Here is a 16,507-nt window from a genome sequence, read left to right as displayed (position 1 = left end):
ATAGGAAGCCAAACATAGTGGCAAAATTTCTATTTGGAGTACACACTAAAAGGTAAACTATAGATCTTAAAGGTGGACTTAATTTAGAACAGGAATTTAGTGCCAAATATGAGAAAGGGCATTCCTCATCTGATCCAGATATGGTAGGAAAATTTCCTGAGCAGCTTTTCATTATCAGATTCAAATTGGTGAGCTTCCGAATTAGAAGCAGAAACTGGATGAGAGTCTTAATCTATAATTGGCTGTCTCAGAAATGGTCAATCAGCCAGGATCCTCATCCAATAAAACATCATGATTAAATGTTTAACAGTGTCAGAATGAACCAAGTCAGTAGAATATTAAAGGCTATCATTGCTTATATGTATTTGGTTTTTGGGCAGCTAGGTAGTTCAATGGACAGAGTACTGACCTTGGATTCAAGAGGATGGGAATTAGAATCCAGCCTCAGACAATTGCCACTTACTAGGTGTGTGACCTTGGGCACTTCACTTAAAATCTTGATAGATGTTTCTTCTTCTAAATCAATTTATCCCCATTTTCCCCAGTTCCAACAAATCCAGTTCTTCAAAAAGCTAATTACATTAATATATTTTCCTTTACTATTACTTTAAGTTTCAAATTATCTATTTACTCCACCCTCACCCACTGAAAAGGCAAAGAATTGATACCCATTGTACATATGATTTGCTGTCAAGCATTTTCCACATTAATTTTGTTCCCTACACCTTCCTCACCAAAGGCAAAAAAAAATAGGAGAAAAAATGTGCTTAAAGTCTGCATTTTAACATTATCAGTCCTCTCTCTCTGGAGACTCATTTTTCATTTGGATTTTTCCAGAAATATTTTGGATCATTGCAATGATCAGGATTACTGTCTTTCAAAATTGATTATCTTTATAATATTGCTGTTACTATGCACATTGTTCTCCTTTTTCTGCTCACTTTACTTTCCAAATAAACTTTAAATATAGCAAAATGCTCAACTTCATTTTTAGCAAAACTCCTTGGAGTAGTATGAGACACTTTGAATTACATAATAGTTTTAGTTACATTTAAATGTTGAATACTTTTTGAACACTATGGCAGATAGATTTCTTAAGATCCAGGGGATGCTGGGTATTTGATTTTTGTTGTTGAACACAAAAAACTCTGAATTAATTTCTATGTACTCTTTTTTTCTGAAACCAGATTGACCAATTATTTGAAAGACTTAATTTCTCTCCCTTTTTTGCTAACTTAGGTCTCTTGAGAACAGACATGATCTTGGATAGATTCATATCACGGAATCTCATCAAGCTGGTATCCAAGTCAGGTAGTGGGTTTTGAAAGGAAAGGTTTTTTTTAAGTGATTCTGTTGGGGGCGGCTAGGTGGTACAGTAGATAGAGCACAAGCCCTGGAGTGTCAGGAGTACTTGAGTTCAAATTTGACCTCAGACACTTAATAAGTACCTAGCTGTGTGGCCTTGGGCAAGCCACTTAACCCTGTTTGCCTTGCAAAAACCTAAAAAATAAAAAAAAAAGTGATTCGGTTGCAGAAAGTCAGTAGTCTCCAGCCAAGTTATCTGACATTTGGTTGTTTTCTGACATGAGCTCACTTTGAAATGTTCATTTTCAACTTCAGTAATCTTTTTTTAGAAGAACCTTGATGATAGCCCTACGGATCTGCTTGGTTTGCACACTATAGATGACTGGGGGGGGGGGGGGGTAGAATGAGGAAAGCATCAGATATCAAGGTGTGAACAAATGGCTGTGCCTTTTCCTCCCCCACCTATGAACAGCAGACAGACCAAGGAGGAGAATGTAGAAAATAGCCACAGCATCAATATGAGAAATACAAGTGCTAAAGGCTTTGTACCGCTCCTCTGGGGATGCAATGTTGAGCATAGAATGAATGATTAACACATAGGAGAGGCCAATCAAAGGAGCATCCAAACCAAATCTAGAAAGGAGTACAAAAAGTCCATAGATGCTGTTGACTCTGATATTGGAGCAGGAACATTTGATTACATCAGGATGGTAGCAGTAGGAGTGAGAAAGAATATTATCCCTACAGAATGACAGGCATTTAAGAAGTAGGAGGAGGGAAATCATGAATGTAGTACCTCTTCCTACTATCATCAACACAATTTGAATGATCCTGTTTGGAGTGAGGATGGTGGAATACCTGAGTGGGTTACAGATGGCAATGTAGAGGTCAAAGGCCATGGCCAAGAGCACTGAAGACTCCATAAGAGGAAATGAATGAAGAACATTTGGCTAAATCAAGAATTCCAACCAATCTCTTGAATATTAAGACAAAGGATACCCAGAGAAGTGGGCATCATGGAGAGGGCAGACACAAGTCAGTGACTGATAGCATGGACAGCAAATAGTACATAGGCTTTGATTGGTGATGATGATGTATAGGATCATGCTATTTCCAGAGATGGCAATGGCATAGAGGAAACAAAAGGGACTAGAGAACCATGTGTGGTAAGTTTCCAGGCCAGGGATGCCTGGTAGCAGAAATGACAGGGATATTATTACAGTATTTGGCAAAACTGACATGATGAGTTCTGGAGGCATCATTCCAATGGAAATGTTCTCAACCTGGAATAGGAAAAGAGGATAATAGTAACATAGGGGTAATACTGCAAAAATCCTGATGGTCACGTGAATGATAATTCTAGGCTATGACTTTCTACCTTTTCTTTATAAATGAGTTCACATTATACTCTAGATTAAAGTACAGTGAAAAGAAATAGAAGGTAAGTCAATGTATAATATTCACCCATATTAGATACAGCTGTGTTAGTGATAGTGATAATGATCATGTAGTAAGATTCATAAAAGAGAAATGAAGGATGAACATTCTGGAGATTAGGTCTTATGCAAGAGAGGAAGGTGAGGTAATTTTAAGCTGGGAAGTAAAATGTCAGAGGAGGTAAGCTGAACTCTCACTTTTACATAATTTAAAAGTTTTATTTTTGCAAAGAAAGATTTATTCTGCTAGACCAGGTTAAAGTATCAGAAACAGCAGAAGAAATTACCAAGGAGGACTTCTATCATTTCATTTTATTTCCTTAGTATGATGACTCCCTAAATATATTTATTGTTTTTATAGAATGCAAAACATGCATTTCTGATCTTTCTATTTAAACTTATGATATCATTATAGTCTAGTCCATATGTTGAAACTCATTCACCCAGAGTAGATCAGTAACTTATTTGCTAGAATATTCAATTCTTAACTCGTCTGGGACACTGATATTATGACAACCTTTCAGCCAATTTCTTTCCAAGGCAGGACTAGAACCCATGTCTTCTTAATTCAAAGGACATTACTCTATTCATTGTCACATCACTTTTCTGGTGTTGCTTTTAATTATTATTATTATTTCATTGAATATTGTGTATGACTTTGGGAAACATTAAATAGGACATTATCAAATTAGACAGTTTCCAAAGGAGGGTGCATAGAATGGCATGAAGATAAGAAATCATGATGTATAATAAATGCTTTGTGCAACTTGGGGTCATGTAGTCTGGGGAAAAGAAAATTTTGGAGTTATAAAATTCAGATATGAAAGTTTATCAAATTAAAGAAGCAAAAAGTACATTGATTCTAGAAAAGGTAATTATGTCTGAATAAAGATAAAATAACTGAAGAATTTTCAACCAAAGATACAATGATAGGTTCAGCAGGAAATTCTGGACTCTCAGTTACTAAAACAATCATAGATGAGTAGTCAACATTTTGGGGAAATAATAATCATAATATATTTTATAATATGGGAAGCTTAATAAAATACCTAACAGTTTATTTCAGTATTTAGATTTAATTCATGTTTTATTACAGCAGCATTCATCTTATTTAGATGTTCACATCCCCAAATTTCTAGTATCAGGACACAGACAAAATAAAGAAAAGTGGAAACAAAAGCCTTAGGATCATAAAACTGAATGTCAAAAAATCCCAAACCTGATGTATGATATTCTTAAACCCTAACCCTAATTGAAAACAATGCAGATCCTTTCCTAGAACTAATTTACAGGGGGTGGAGCCAAGAGCAGATCTTGTCTTAGGCACTCTCTCATAAATCCTCTAAAGTAAGGACTAAATTTTCAAGAGACAGAACCCACAGAGGGACCCAGGGAGGCAGTTCTCCTACTCAAGGTAACCTGAAAAAAAGCAGAGAGGTTCTGCTCCCGGAGATGGAGGGGTGGCCTGCCAGAGGGGCAGCCTGCCAGAGTGAAAGAACTTTAGCCTCCCGGAGGCAGCCCCAGGGCTCTGGGACCGCTGCTCACAGCAGTGGGGGAGTTTCCTGAGCTACATCCCAGGGAGCACTGGGCACAAATTGGGGGACAAGCGGGGGACCTCTGCCAGAGCGAGCACTTGAAGTCCTGCCCTCAGAGCACACAGGGAGCAGCTTAGCCGCTGCATTCCAGATCCGGGAAACATAAGCAGGCAGAGCTGGTAAGCAGGAGCCACCAGGGCATGAGCCCATTGAGCTGAGGGAGGGGAGTGAAGAGACACTTCGGAGCTCTGTCCTCTGGCCCTGGAACAGGACTCTGGGGCTCTGAACACATTCAGATCCTGATCGCAGTCTAGGCCCCCCCATAGAACAGCAGGGGCCCCCTTCACCTAAGCCCCATACAGGGGGGAGGGGTACATATGGTCATTCACAGACCAGGAGGGAGGACAGAGCCTCACACACTGAGACCCTTGTGGGAGTGTCCCAAAAGCTCAGGAAGCACCCCCAAAACAGGCTTAGACTGGGAAAATGAGCAAGCAGAGAAAAAAGAGGAACACCATTGAGAAATAGATTATCTATGATCCCAAGAAGGATTAATATGCTCAGTCTGAAGATCAGGAAACACAAGCTCCTGCATCTAAAGACTCCAAGAAAAACAGAAATTGGGCTCAGGCTATGACAGAGCTCAAAAAAGACTTTGAAAATCAAACAAAGGAGTTAAAAGAAAAACTGGAAAAGAAATGAGAGAGATGCAGGAAAAACATGAAAATTAAATCAGCAGCCTAGTCAAGGAAATCCAAAAAAATGCTGAAGAAAATAGCATGTTAAAAACTACCTTAGGTCAAATGGATAAAACAGTTCAAAAAAAGTTATTTAGGAGAAGAATGCTTTAAAAAGCAAAATTGGCCAGATGGAAAAAGAGATAAGAAAACTCTCTTAGGAAAACAAATCCTTCAGACAAAGAATAGAACTCAGGGAGATTGCTGAATTTATGAGAAATCAGAACCCATTACTTCAAAACCAAAAAAATGAAAAATTAGAAGAAAATGTGAAACATCTCATTGAAAAAAACAACTGATATGGAAAACAGATTTAGGAAAGATAATTTAAAAATTATTGGAATACCTGAAAGTCATGATCAGGAAAAGAGCCTTGACATCATTTTCAAAGAATTACTACCAGAAAATTGTCCTGATATCCTAGAAGCAGAGGGCAAAATAGAAATGGAGAGAATCCACCCATCCCCCTGAGAAAGAGACCCCAAAAAACCAACCCCTAGGAATATTATTGCCAAGTTCCAGAACCCCAAGTTGAAGAGAAAATATTACAAGCAGCCAGAAGGACACAATTCAAATATCATGGAGCTGCTGTCAGGATCACACAGGACTTAGCAGCAACTACATTAAAAGCTTGTAGGGCTTGGAACATAATATACCTGAAGGCAAAAGAGCTTGGAATGCAACCGAGAATCAACTCCCCAGCAAATATGAATGTCCTCTTCAAAGGAAAAAGATGGACTTTCAATGAACCAGGGGAATTTCAAATGTTCCTGTTGGAATGGCCAGAGCAGAACAGAAGGTTTGATCTTCAAATACAGGACTCAGGTGAAGCATAGACATTGGAAGAGAAGGGGAAAATGTGAGGGACTTAATGATGATGAACTGCATGTATTCCTGCCTAGAAAAATGATACTGATAATACTCATATGAACCTTCCCAGTTAATAGAGCAAGTAGAAGGAGCTTTTATAGTTGAAGCACAGGAGAAAGCTGAATTTGAAGATAAAATATGGTGTAAAAATGGAGTCAATAGAAAAAAAGGGAAATGTAATGGAAGAAAGAAAAAGGAGAGGGGGAATAGGCCAAGATATTTCATATAATAAGATTTTTCTTTATTACAATGAGCTATTGCAATGATATGGAAGGGGGGAAGGCAAGGGGTACTGAGGGAATCTTTGCTCTCATCAGAGCTGGCTGGGAGACAAAATAGCATATATACGCAATGGAGTATAGGCATCTAGAGTAAGAAGGAGTGGGGGACAGGGTGAAGGGGGGGATGTGAGTGATGGAGGAGAGGATGGACCATGGGGGGAGAGTGGTCAGATATAACACATTTTCTTTTTTACTTCTTGCAAGGGGCTGGGATTGGATGGCCTGTCTATGACCATAGGGCCAGGTGGATTCTGGGCCTAAGCGGTGGTGGGGGGCTCAGGGCCTCTTGGCCCCAGGGCCAGGGATCTGTCTGCTGCACCACTCAGCTACCCTACAGCAGAGTCAGAATGAAAGGAGAGAGAAAATATAGTACATGGTAGTGAAGAAATATGAAAGGAGGGAGTTGCAATCAGCAATGGCAATGGTGGGGGAAAAAAATGGAAGTAACTTTTGCTATGGACTTATCATAAAGAATGTGATCCACCCATGACAGAGTTTTTGGTGTTGGAACAAAGACTGAAGCACATTTTTTTATTATTATTATTTGGGGGGGGGTGCAGGGCAAATGGGGCTGGGTGGCCTGCCTGGGGCCGCATAGCAAGGTGATCGTTGGGTGTCTGAGGCCAGATTTGGACCCAGGTGCTCCTGGCTCAAGGGCCAATGCTCTGTCCGCCACCCAGCCACCCCTACTATTACTATTTTATTTTATTTTGGTTTTTTTTTATTTTTATTTTTTTGGTTTGTGCAAGGCTGTGGGGTTGGGGTGGCTTGCATGTCACACGGCTGGATGATTGTTGGGTATATGGGGCTGGATATGGGCTCAGGTGCTTCTGGCTCCAGGGCTGGTGCTCTGTCCATTGTGCCACCCAGCCATACCTACAATTATTACTATTGTTTTTTATTAATTTTAATTTTTTCTCTCCATTTACTTTATCACTCAAGTGAGTCTATAGTTTTTGGGGGAGGGGGTATTTTGTTTACTCTTAAACAAGAATATTTCATTCATGTATAAAAATATTATTTGTACAAAATGAGAATAAATAAATAAATATTACATATTGAAAAAAGAACTAATTTACACTTATTGAATATTAAATGTGTCTTGTTATCTTGCTTTAAAATTCACAGTAGTTCAAAAGCAGAAAAGACAGAAAGCAGGTGGGTTTTCTGTTAAAAGAATGCTTCTTTATAATGATGAGAAATGACAAAGGACAATTCAATAATGAGATGCAAAAAAAAAATTCCAAAATCAGACTAACATTTTAAAAAGAAGACATTTAGGAAATGAGCTAATGCAGAGGAAATAAGTACATACACATGCATATATGACAAACCAGGACAGGAATAACGCTTTGGAATTATCCTCCCCCAAATTAAATATTCTGTTCAGTAGTTTACCTATAAAAAGGAGAAATGGGGAGAGGGGAGGAAGGAAGGAAGGAAGGAAGGAAGGAAGGAAGGAAGGAAGGAAGGAAGGAAGGAAGGACGGAAGGAAGGAAGGAAGGAAGGAAGGAAGGAAGGAGGGAGGGAGGGAGGGAGGGAGGGAAGGAAGGAAGAAAGGGAGGGAGGGAGGGAGGGAATATAGGAAGGACAAAGATAGAAAGGAAGGATGGATAAAAGGAGAAGGAAAAAGCAGCCTATTTTAGGAGCAGATATTGGTACATCTAGGTATTATCAATCCCTTCATCCTGCTGAAAAATCCAACTTCCAGAGTTTAAGTACTTTAAATCAAACATCAAGTTTGATTTGTGGCACATGAACAACAACAACAAAAAAAGTTCAATTAAATTGAGTTGTATAAAATTCTTGGTTTATTGAATATGCACAGATAAAACTGAACCAGATAATGGGTTCTGCTCCCCTCGCTTTTTGTTAAACTAAATAAATTAAGTCAAAATACTCACTGCTTGATCCCTCAATGGTGGTTCCTCCAGGGCTGACCACAGCAATTTTGGAGATTCAGTAATCTATCAGGGGTCATTCTAACACTACTCTACCTGAAGACAGCAAACTCTCCCTTAAAAAAAGACAATGAAGATGGATCTTGTTGCATTTCTTATGATCAACCCATCAATAAGCATTTATTAAAGGCTTACTATGTTTCAGTTCCTACCGTAAATGCCGAAAGAGCATATAAGAAAGCTCCTATCTCCTCATAAAAAAATAAAGGAAAAAAACCAGACATTATTTCATGGTAGAAGGCATTAGATTTAGATATATAGGTCAGAATTTATTTAAATCCTTCATCCACTACTTAATTACTGAAGGATTTTGGAGGGGTAACTTTAACCTTCAAAGCCTCAAATTATCTCTTGATAAAACAATTATATTGCCTATTTAAAAGGAAAGGTTGACAGTGGGAAAAATTCTCCTGGTCTATTTTTAGAGGAAGACACCAAGAAATTGAGTAAAGAAAGAGTATTTACTAAGCCTATACTATCTTATAGGCATTATGAAAACAATGAAAAGTAAATTCTGGTTACTTTGATGACTCAGCTAAGTTACTCAAAGAGAGTGGAAAGTGTTCTGGTTTTACGATTCATATTCCATGCATCAGAAATTTCTCAAATAACTCTCACTTTTTCTATTTCAGACACAGAATATGGACAAGGCATTTCTGTTCCTTCTCTGCAATTTGCCTAAGGAGTTTTGACTTTCTCTCAATCTTTCTTGTTTAAAGAGTTAAACCTAAAACTTACCTGACTCCTTCCTGGAGTAAGTGCTTGCTTGAATTCATAAGTATCATAGTAGAAAAGAATTGAAAAGGATTCCCAATATGAGAAACTTTATCCTGAAGCAAGTGAGATTCCCCACCACTGCTTACAAAATTCCTTGTCAAAGGAACCTCTGTATCAGATCATTAGGTAGGAGGGAGAAAAATCTAAGTTTCCTAGACAATACTTCCTGGAGAACAATCTTCCCTATTATCTTCCACTTTCTCTTGACAGGATGTCCCTTGAGATAGGATGTTTTCAGTAATGTGTCTTAGGGGGAAAAATATTAAATATGTATCAGTGTGCAAAGTACTTTCCTAATGATTAAATCAAGTGTTTCCTAATTGATCAAGGAATATGATAAAGCAATTACAAGGCTTTTCAAATGTTCAAAAAACCTTTATCAAGTTACATAATACTTCTTCCAAATAACCAAGCTCATTGAATTGTGCAAAATAGCAAAATATATGATCTGAAAGGACTGCTTTCCTATGACTGTGAAATGTGAAAACCTTAAAGTGGGGACTTTTGGATAATTCCTTTAACAGTGTAGAAGTTGAAGATTTCCTCATCTCTGATTTCTTGGATATGTTCTAGAGAGTTGAAACTTTTAGGATTTAATCTCTGAGTAAGTCAAATGTTGTTAAGATAACTGAAATGCAGAATCAATATGGAATAGTGATCATTTTAAGTTGAACATTTAGACAAAAAAGAGAAGAACAACAAAGGAGAAACATTAGTTTAAGGAATCTAAAACCAAGAGAGACACAGTTCTTATTGAATTTGGAGAATTCAACGACTAGGACAGAGCTCAGCATAGACTCAAATTGAAGAGAGAAAAGAAATCCTTGCTGAATCAAAACAAATTAATAGTTGAGAGAGACCTCAGTGATCATTTAATCCAAATCTCACCTAAAATTATGATAGGGTAGGAAAGATCAGAGGAAAAAGGAATTCAGTAAAATGGCTCAAGCATCAAGACAAATAAGCTATAAAGGTGATATCCTTTGAAATTGGAGATACTGAAGCCAATAAATCTATCCCTAAGGGCTTTGTGAATATCTTCTTACTCCTAAAAACAACATGATTTAAACTTAATATCTCTTAAATGTCTGCACTACTGTTAAGACAGAATTCATGAGCCATTATTATCCTAAAGAGGAAGTAGCTTTTATACTTTTTAAATGTCTGCCCGATACCCATGTTTCTCTCATGGGGATAAGGAAGGGGAGAAGATACATTAAGTTTAGGAAGATATCCCCAGTCTTTAAGAAGTGAATTTCACACAGTTGCTCAATCCCAGAATGGAAAAGGGTAAACCATTTCAACTCACACCTAAAATCCAATCCCCTTTGATAAAAAACAAAACAAAACAAATAAACCAATTCTGCTCAGTGATGGGCTCCAACAATTAAGAAAAGTATCAGTAAGCTAAAGTGTGCTGAGAGGACATCAATCAGTATGATGAAGAATTTTTCTGGAGACAATGATCTATGAACATGTATTGGACTGATTTTGACATGTTTATCACAGAAAGATGTATAGGGTGTCATGATAGCTATCTTTTCATATTTTAAGGACATACTATGAGAAGATTAGTTTTTATGGGTTTTGGCCTCAGTAACTGAGGCAATAGAAAAAAGTAGCAAATAGTCAACTTTAAACTGGGAAGTTAGGGATGAGGGTGACATTGGGCAAACCTTTATAATAGAGTTGTTTGAAAGGACTTTCATCTTGTTCTTGGAAGTCTTTAAGTAGAGACTGGACAATCATTTGCCACCTATGTGCTAGAGAGAATTCCTTTTTAAGTTCATGGGATAGCAGATAAGGTCTCTTCCAATTCTAAACTTGTTGGATTATCTTTCGAAGGTTACAGACTGAAAGAAAGCATACAATTCATTGAGTTGACTCCATTTTTAGGTGATTTCATTTTTTGGGGAGGGGGTTTCAGGAGATTCTTTTATTGTATTTCTAGTTGACCAGACATTCCACAAGAATTCATTATGTACTTATGTATTATGTACCGTGCCTATCACTGTGCTTATCCTTGGAGATGCAAAAAAAAAAAAATGCAAAAAAAATAATATTTTTAAGGAGCTCATATTCTAATGCCTAATCCCAAATAAAATGTATTTTAAAAGAGCATATTTAAAAGCATAATAAATTGTAACTACTATTTTCTTCTTAAGTTTTTGATAGTATTACTTTCAAACACTTTTTAAAATAGCACCATGCTGATGACTTACTGATAAGCAGAACTTATAATAGTATTTCTGAATTCCTGGAGTAAGAATGATTGTGAAAAGAGTTCAGGGCAGAGTCATTATTTTCAAGGCTCTAAATTTCTGAACTTAACAATGATCCATTAGCTTATTTTACTCATTTCTTTTTTTTCTTTAATTTCCTTAAGAAAATATTGTGCTCTTTATCTTTCTTCTTTGTTGGATTGAAAAAAATTATTTCTTTCAAAAGCAAGATTCCAAAAAAAATAGGAAGAGGTTAGTGATAGTTGCCACATGAGAGACCATTCCAAGGTGCTTCTGGTATTGCCAGTATATTGAGATAAACAGCTACTCCAAAGAAGATGAGTATGGAGCTTCCTTTAGAATATTTATTACTGAATTTGGTGAAACAGAGAGAAATCTTGTTGCAGAGTCTGAGACTTACTTTAGTATTTCTTCACTCCTGTGGCTTTGAATATGGAAGCACCTCCACTCAGAGGAGATATCTTTTGGAAATGCATAGAACAGAGTCCAGAAAGTCTGAAAGAAGCCCAGAATTTCATAATTGGAAAATAAACTTCAGTGATGATCCTTTCCAACTTCTACATTCTTGACTGAGTAATTCATTCTTTGCTTGAAGACTCCAATGAAGGTACAGAGAATACCACCTCCAAAAGAAGTCCATTTCACCAATTTATCTCTGTCTATTTCAGCAAAATTTGTTTTATACATTCTGTGGTTAAGTGAGCATCTCTAAGATATACCTTAAAATCAGAAGAGACCACAAAATATAACCACTAATTTTACATATCAGGAAAGACAGATCCAAAGAGAATAGGCAATTCTCCTAAGATCATACAAGTTATTTGGGTACAGATAACTCTAGTACCAAATCCAGAGTTTCATCTACTATAGCACACTTGCCCTACTGAATCATCTTCTTTATAAAGGACCTTCAAATACTAAAGATATCTCTTGTGTCACCTGTCACACTGATCTTTAAATATTCTCAAATTTTTCAGTCCATTCCTATATACTCAGAATACTTACTACATTTTTTTTCCTGTTTCACTTATCAAAGCCCTTCTTAAAATATGACATTCAGAGATGAATTCAGCATTCCAGCAGTGTTTCGATCAGGATAGCTACCCAGCAATTAAAATTCCCTTCTGATATTGAAGAAAATAATTATACCAAGAATCTTTGTAGTTCTTTAAGTTTTACAAAGCATTTCACACATGTTAACTTAATAGATCCTTACAACAAATCTGAGAGGCACACATCAATGTTAACCCCACTTTACACATGAAGAAACTGAAACTTTTAGGGGTAACAAAAATTAATCAAGTTTAAATATGGATTTATGGTTTGTTTATTACTATTATCATAATTATTATTGTTTGTGAGGTTTTTAAGTAGGATAAGGAAAAGGGATTAAATGTGTAAAAGCAAGATCTCTTCCTTAGACTCATTTAATTTTTGAAAATCTGTATTTTTTACCCTTTCCTGTGAACTCTTTAGGATAAGAACTGGGAGTGGTGCTGCTGGATCGAAGGGTATGCAAGTGTAATTGCCTCTTAGTCATAGTTCCAAATTGCTCTCCAGAAAGGTTGGATCAGTTTACAATTCCACCAACAAAGCATCAGTGTCCCAGTTTTTTCACATCCATGAACATGGATCATTTCTTTTGGCCAATCTGAGGTGCTATCTCAGAGTTTGTTTTAAAGTCACATTTCACTAAAAATAATTTAGGGTAATTTTTCATATGACTAGAGATAGTTTCAATTGCTTCATTTGAGACTTGTCTTTCCATGGCCTTTATCAATTTAGCGATGATTTTTTTCTTATAAATTCTCTATTTTAGTCCTTTGTCAGAAATACTAGTTGTAAAAATTGTTTCCCACTTTACTGCATTCCTTTTAATCTTGGTTTCCTTAGTTTTGTTTTTGCAAAAACTGTTCAATTTAATGTAATCAAAACTAATTTTTGTCTCCCAGACTACTCATCATGCTCACCACCTAGACTTCCATTCCTTCTGCTGCTTAGTAAGTTCCTTGCCTCACCCTGCCGCTGGTGTTGTTCTGGATCTCTGCTCTCTGCCTTGAACTCGTCCATGCTCCTCCCATGACAGACCTCGCTGGAAGATGTTCCCCTTTGCTCTTTCGTGTGTTCTAGAGACCCAAAATCTTAATCCCCTTAAGAGACTCGGTTCATGTTGGCTCTGAGGGAAAACCAAGAAGGGTTTAAAACAGTGCTTGGCTTCTCCCCACCATCTTGGCCAGAAGTCCCCACAGGTTTTTAATCAGAGTGAACTATTATCCCAGAAGTTGGTTTCATTTGTTTTATCAAGCAGGAGATTACTGTATTTATTTACTACTTGTTTTGCCTCTAGTATATTCTATTGATCCACCATTCTATTTATTAGGCAGTATCAAACAGTTTCAATGATTTGTAATATAATCTTAGATCTAGTATGACTAAGCCTCCTTCCTTTGCAATTTTTCTCATTAATTCCCTTTACATTCCTGATCTTTTGTTCCTACATATGAATTTAGTTACTATTTTACTAACACAATAAATTAATATTTTGGAAGTTTGATTGGTATGTCATTGAATAAGTAATTTATGTATAATTGTCACTTTTATTATATTAGCTGAGCCTTCTCATGAGCAATTGAAATTTGCCCAATTTTTTAGATCTTATTTTGTATGAATAGAGATTTATAGTTATTTTTATATAGTTCCTGAGTCTGTCTTGGCAGGTAGACTCCCAAGTGTTTTATGTTGTATACTGTTACTTTGAATGTAGTTTCTCTTTGTACCTCTTACTGTTCTGCCTTGTTTGTGATATATTGAAATTATGATTTTTTGTGGGTTTATGTTATAAATTGCAACTTGGCTAAAGTAGCTAATTTTTTCAAGTGGTTTTGTTGATAAACACCATTATATCATCTACAAAGGGTAAAAGTTTTGTTTCTTTATTAACTACTCTAATTCTTTCAATTTTTTTTCTCTTAATGCTAAAGATAATAGTTTTAATACAATATTGAATAATAGTGGTGATAATGAACATCCGTATTTCATGCCTGATCTTATTGGGAATGCTTCTAGCTTCCCCACATTACATAGAGTGCTTGTTGGTGGTTTTAGATAGATTTTGTTTATTGTTTTCAGGAAAATTCCATTTATTCCTATCCTCTCTAAAGTTTTTAATATGAATGGGTGTTGTATTTTGTCAAAAGATTTTTCAGCATCTATTAAGATAATATAATGATTTCTGTTAGCTTTCTTATTGATATAGCTGATTAGGTTCATTGATTTCCCAAAATTGAACCAACCCTGCATTCCTGGTATAAATTCTACTTGATCTTAGTGTTTTGTCCTAACAATTACTTGCTGTAATTGTTTTGCTAATATTTTATTCAAAATTTTTACATCCACATTCATTAGAGAAATTGTTCTATAATTTTCTTTTTCTGTTTTGACTCTTCTTGGTTTAGGTATCAGCAGCATATTGGTGTCATAGAAGGAATTTGGCAGAACTTCACTTATTTTTCCGAATAGTTTATATAGAATTGGAACTAACTTTTCTTTATTTGATAGAATTCATTTATAATTCCAACTGACCCATTGCCAATTATGCATTTAGAGACATACTATTTCCCCTAATCAGTGCTTTGACTCTATCCCACAAATTTTAGTATGTTGTCTTCTTATTGTTATTGTCTTGGATGAAATTATTTCTATGACATGTTTGACCTACTCATTCTTGACAATTAGAATTTTTAGTTTCCAATTGATTTTAACTCTCTCTCCAAGGACCTTTATTGTATCATGATCAGAAAATAATTCATTTAATATTTCTACCTTTCTGCATTTGATTATGATGTTTCCATGCCCTATTATATGGTCAGTTTTTGTAAAAGTATCATGTACATAGGGGAAAAAAGGTATATTATTTCTATGCTCATATAACACTCCCCAGAGGTCTATCATAGCTAACATTTCTAATATTCTTTTCACTTCCTTATTTTCCTTCTTGTTTAATTTATGGTAAAGATTTTTCTAATTCTGAGAGAGGGAGATTGAGGTCCCCCACCAGTATAGTTTTGCAGCCTATGTCTTCCTGTAACTTATGTATCTTCTCCTCTAAGAATGTAGATGCTATACCACTTGATGCATACCACTGTCTATGGTAACTTTTAGGAGGATGCAGTTTCCTTCCTTATCTTTTTTAACGAGATTTATTTTTGCATTTACTTTGCCTGAAATAAGGATTGCTACCCCTGCTTCTTTTTTTTTCACTTCACTTGAAGAATAATATATTCTGCTCCAGTCTTTTACCTTTACTCTGAGCACAACTCTGCATCAAATGTGTTTCTTCAGGGCGGCTAGGTGGCATAGTGGATAAAGCACCAGCCTTGGAGTCAGGAGTACCTGGGTTCAAATCCGGTCTCAGACACTTAATAATTACCTAGCTGTGTGGCCTTGGGCAAGCCACTTAACCCCATTTGCCTTGCAAAAAAACCTAAAGAAAAATGTGTTTCTTGTAAGCAGGATTTTATAGGATTTTGTTTTTTAATCCACTCTGTTATCCACTTCTGTTACATAGGAGAGTCCAAACTCTTCACATTCAAAGTTATAACTACCTCTTTATTTGCCCTCCATGTTATCTCCCCTCCATTTGTACATTTTATCCACTTCCTTCACCCTATACCTCCTCATCAGTATTTTGCTTTTGAATAATGCTTCCCTCAATCTGTCCCCCCTCTTTTATCAGCCACCCTTCCTTTTCTTCCCTCTTTCCTTTTTCCTCTACTTCCTTCCCTGCCTTTTATTAATCCCTTCTTCCTTTTTCCTCACTTTTACCCTCCTAATATGTGAAGGATAAGATAAATTTCTAAACCCAAAATGAATGTATGTTTTTTCTCTTTAAACCAAATCTGATGAGAGTAAGATTCAAGCAGTTCTCACCACCACTACCCTTTCCCTCTGCCACAATGGGTCCTTTGTGCCTCTTCCTGTGATATAATTTACCCCATTTTGCCTCCCCCTTCCTCCTATCTCAATTCAATGCCCCATTTTAATGTCTTAATTATTTTAAAATAATTCCAACAAAATCGACTTATGTCCATACCTTCAGCCTAAATATTCTCCTTCTAATTGAATTATGATTCTTGAGAATTTTGAGAATTTCTATCCCAGGTAATGATATAACCAGTTTAAACTTATTGAATAGCATTTTCTTTTCTTCTGTTTATGTTTTCATGTATCTCATAAGTCTGCTGTTTGAAGTTCAAATTTTCTGTTCAGCTCTGATCTTTTCATCAGGAAAGTCTGAAAATCACCTATTTTGTTAAATGTCCATATTTTCCCCTGAAAGAATATGCTTAATTTCATTGGTTAA

At 36.2% G+C, this 16,507-nt stretch overlaps 1 pseudogene; it reads right to left on the bottom strand.

Moving 5' to 3' along the window:
- Nucleotides 1-1,616: 1,616 nt before the first annotated feature.
- Nucleotides 1,617-2,567, bottom strand: LOC141489184 (olfactory receptor 51F1-like; annotated as a pseudogene).
- Nucleotides 2,568-16,507: the final 13,940 nt, after the last annotated feature.

Source organism: Macrotis lagotis, chromosome 1 (genome assembly GCF_037893015.1).
Source record: "Macrotis lagotis isolate mMagLag1 chromosome 1, bilby.v1.9.chrom.fasta, whole genome shotgun sequence".
NCBI lineage: Eukaryota > Metazoa > Chordata > Mammalia > Peramelemorphia > Peramelidae > Macrotis > Macrotis lagotis.
The sequence above is the reverse complement of the archived record's forward strand: the minus strand, read 5'-3'. Positions and strand labels throughout refer to the sequence as shown.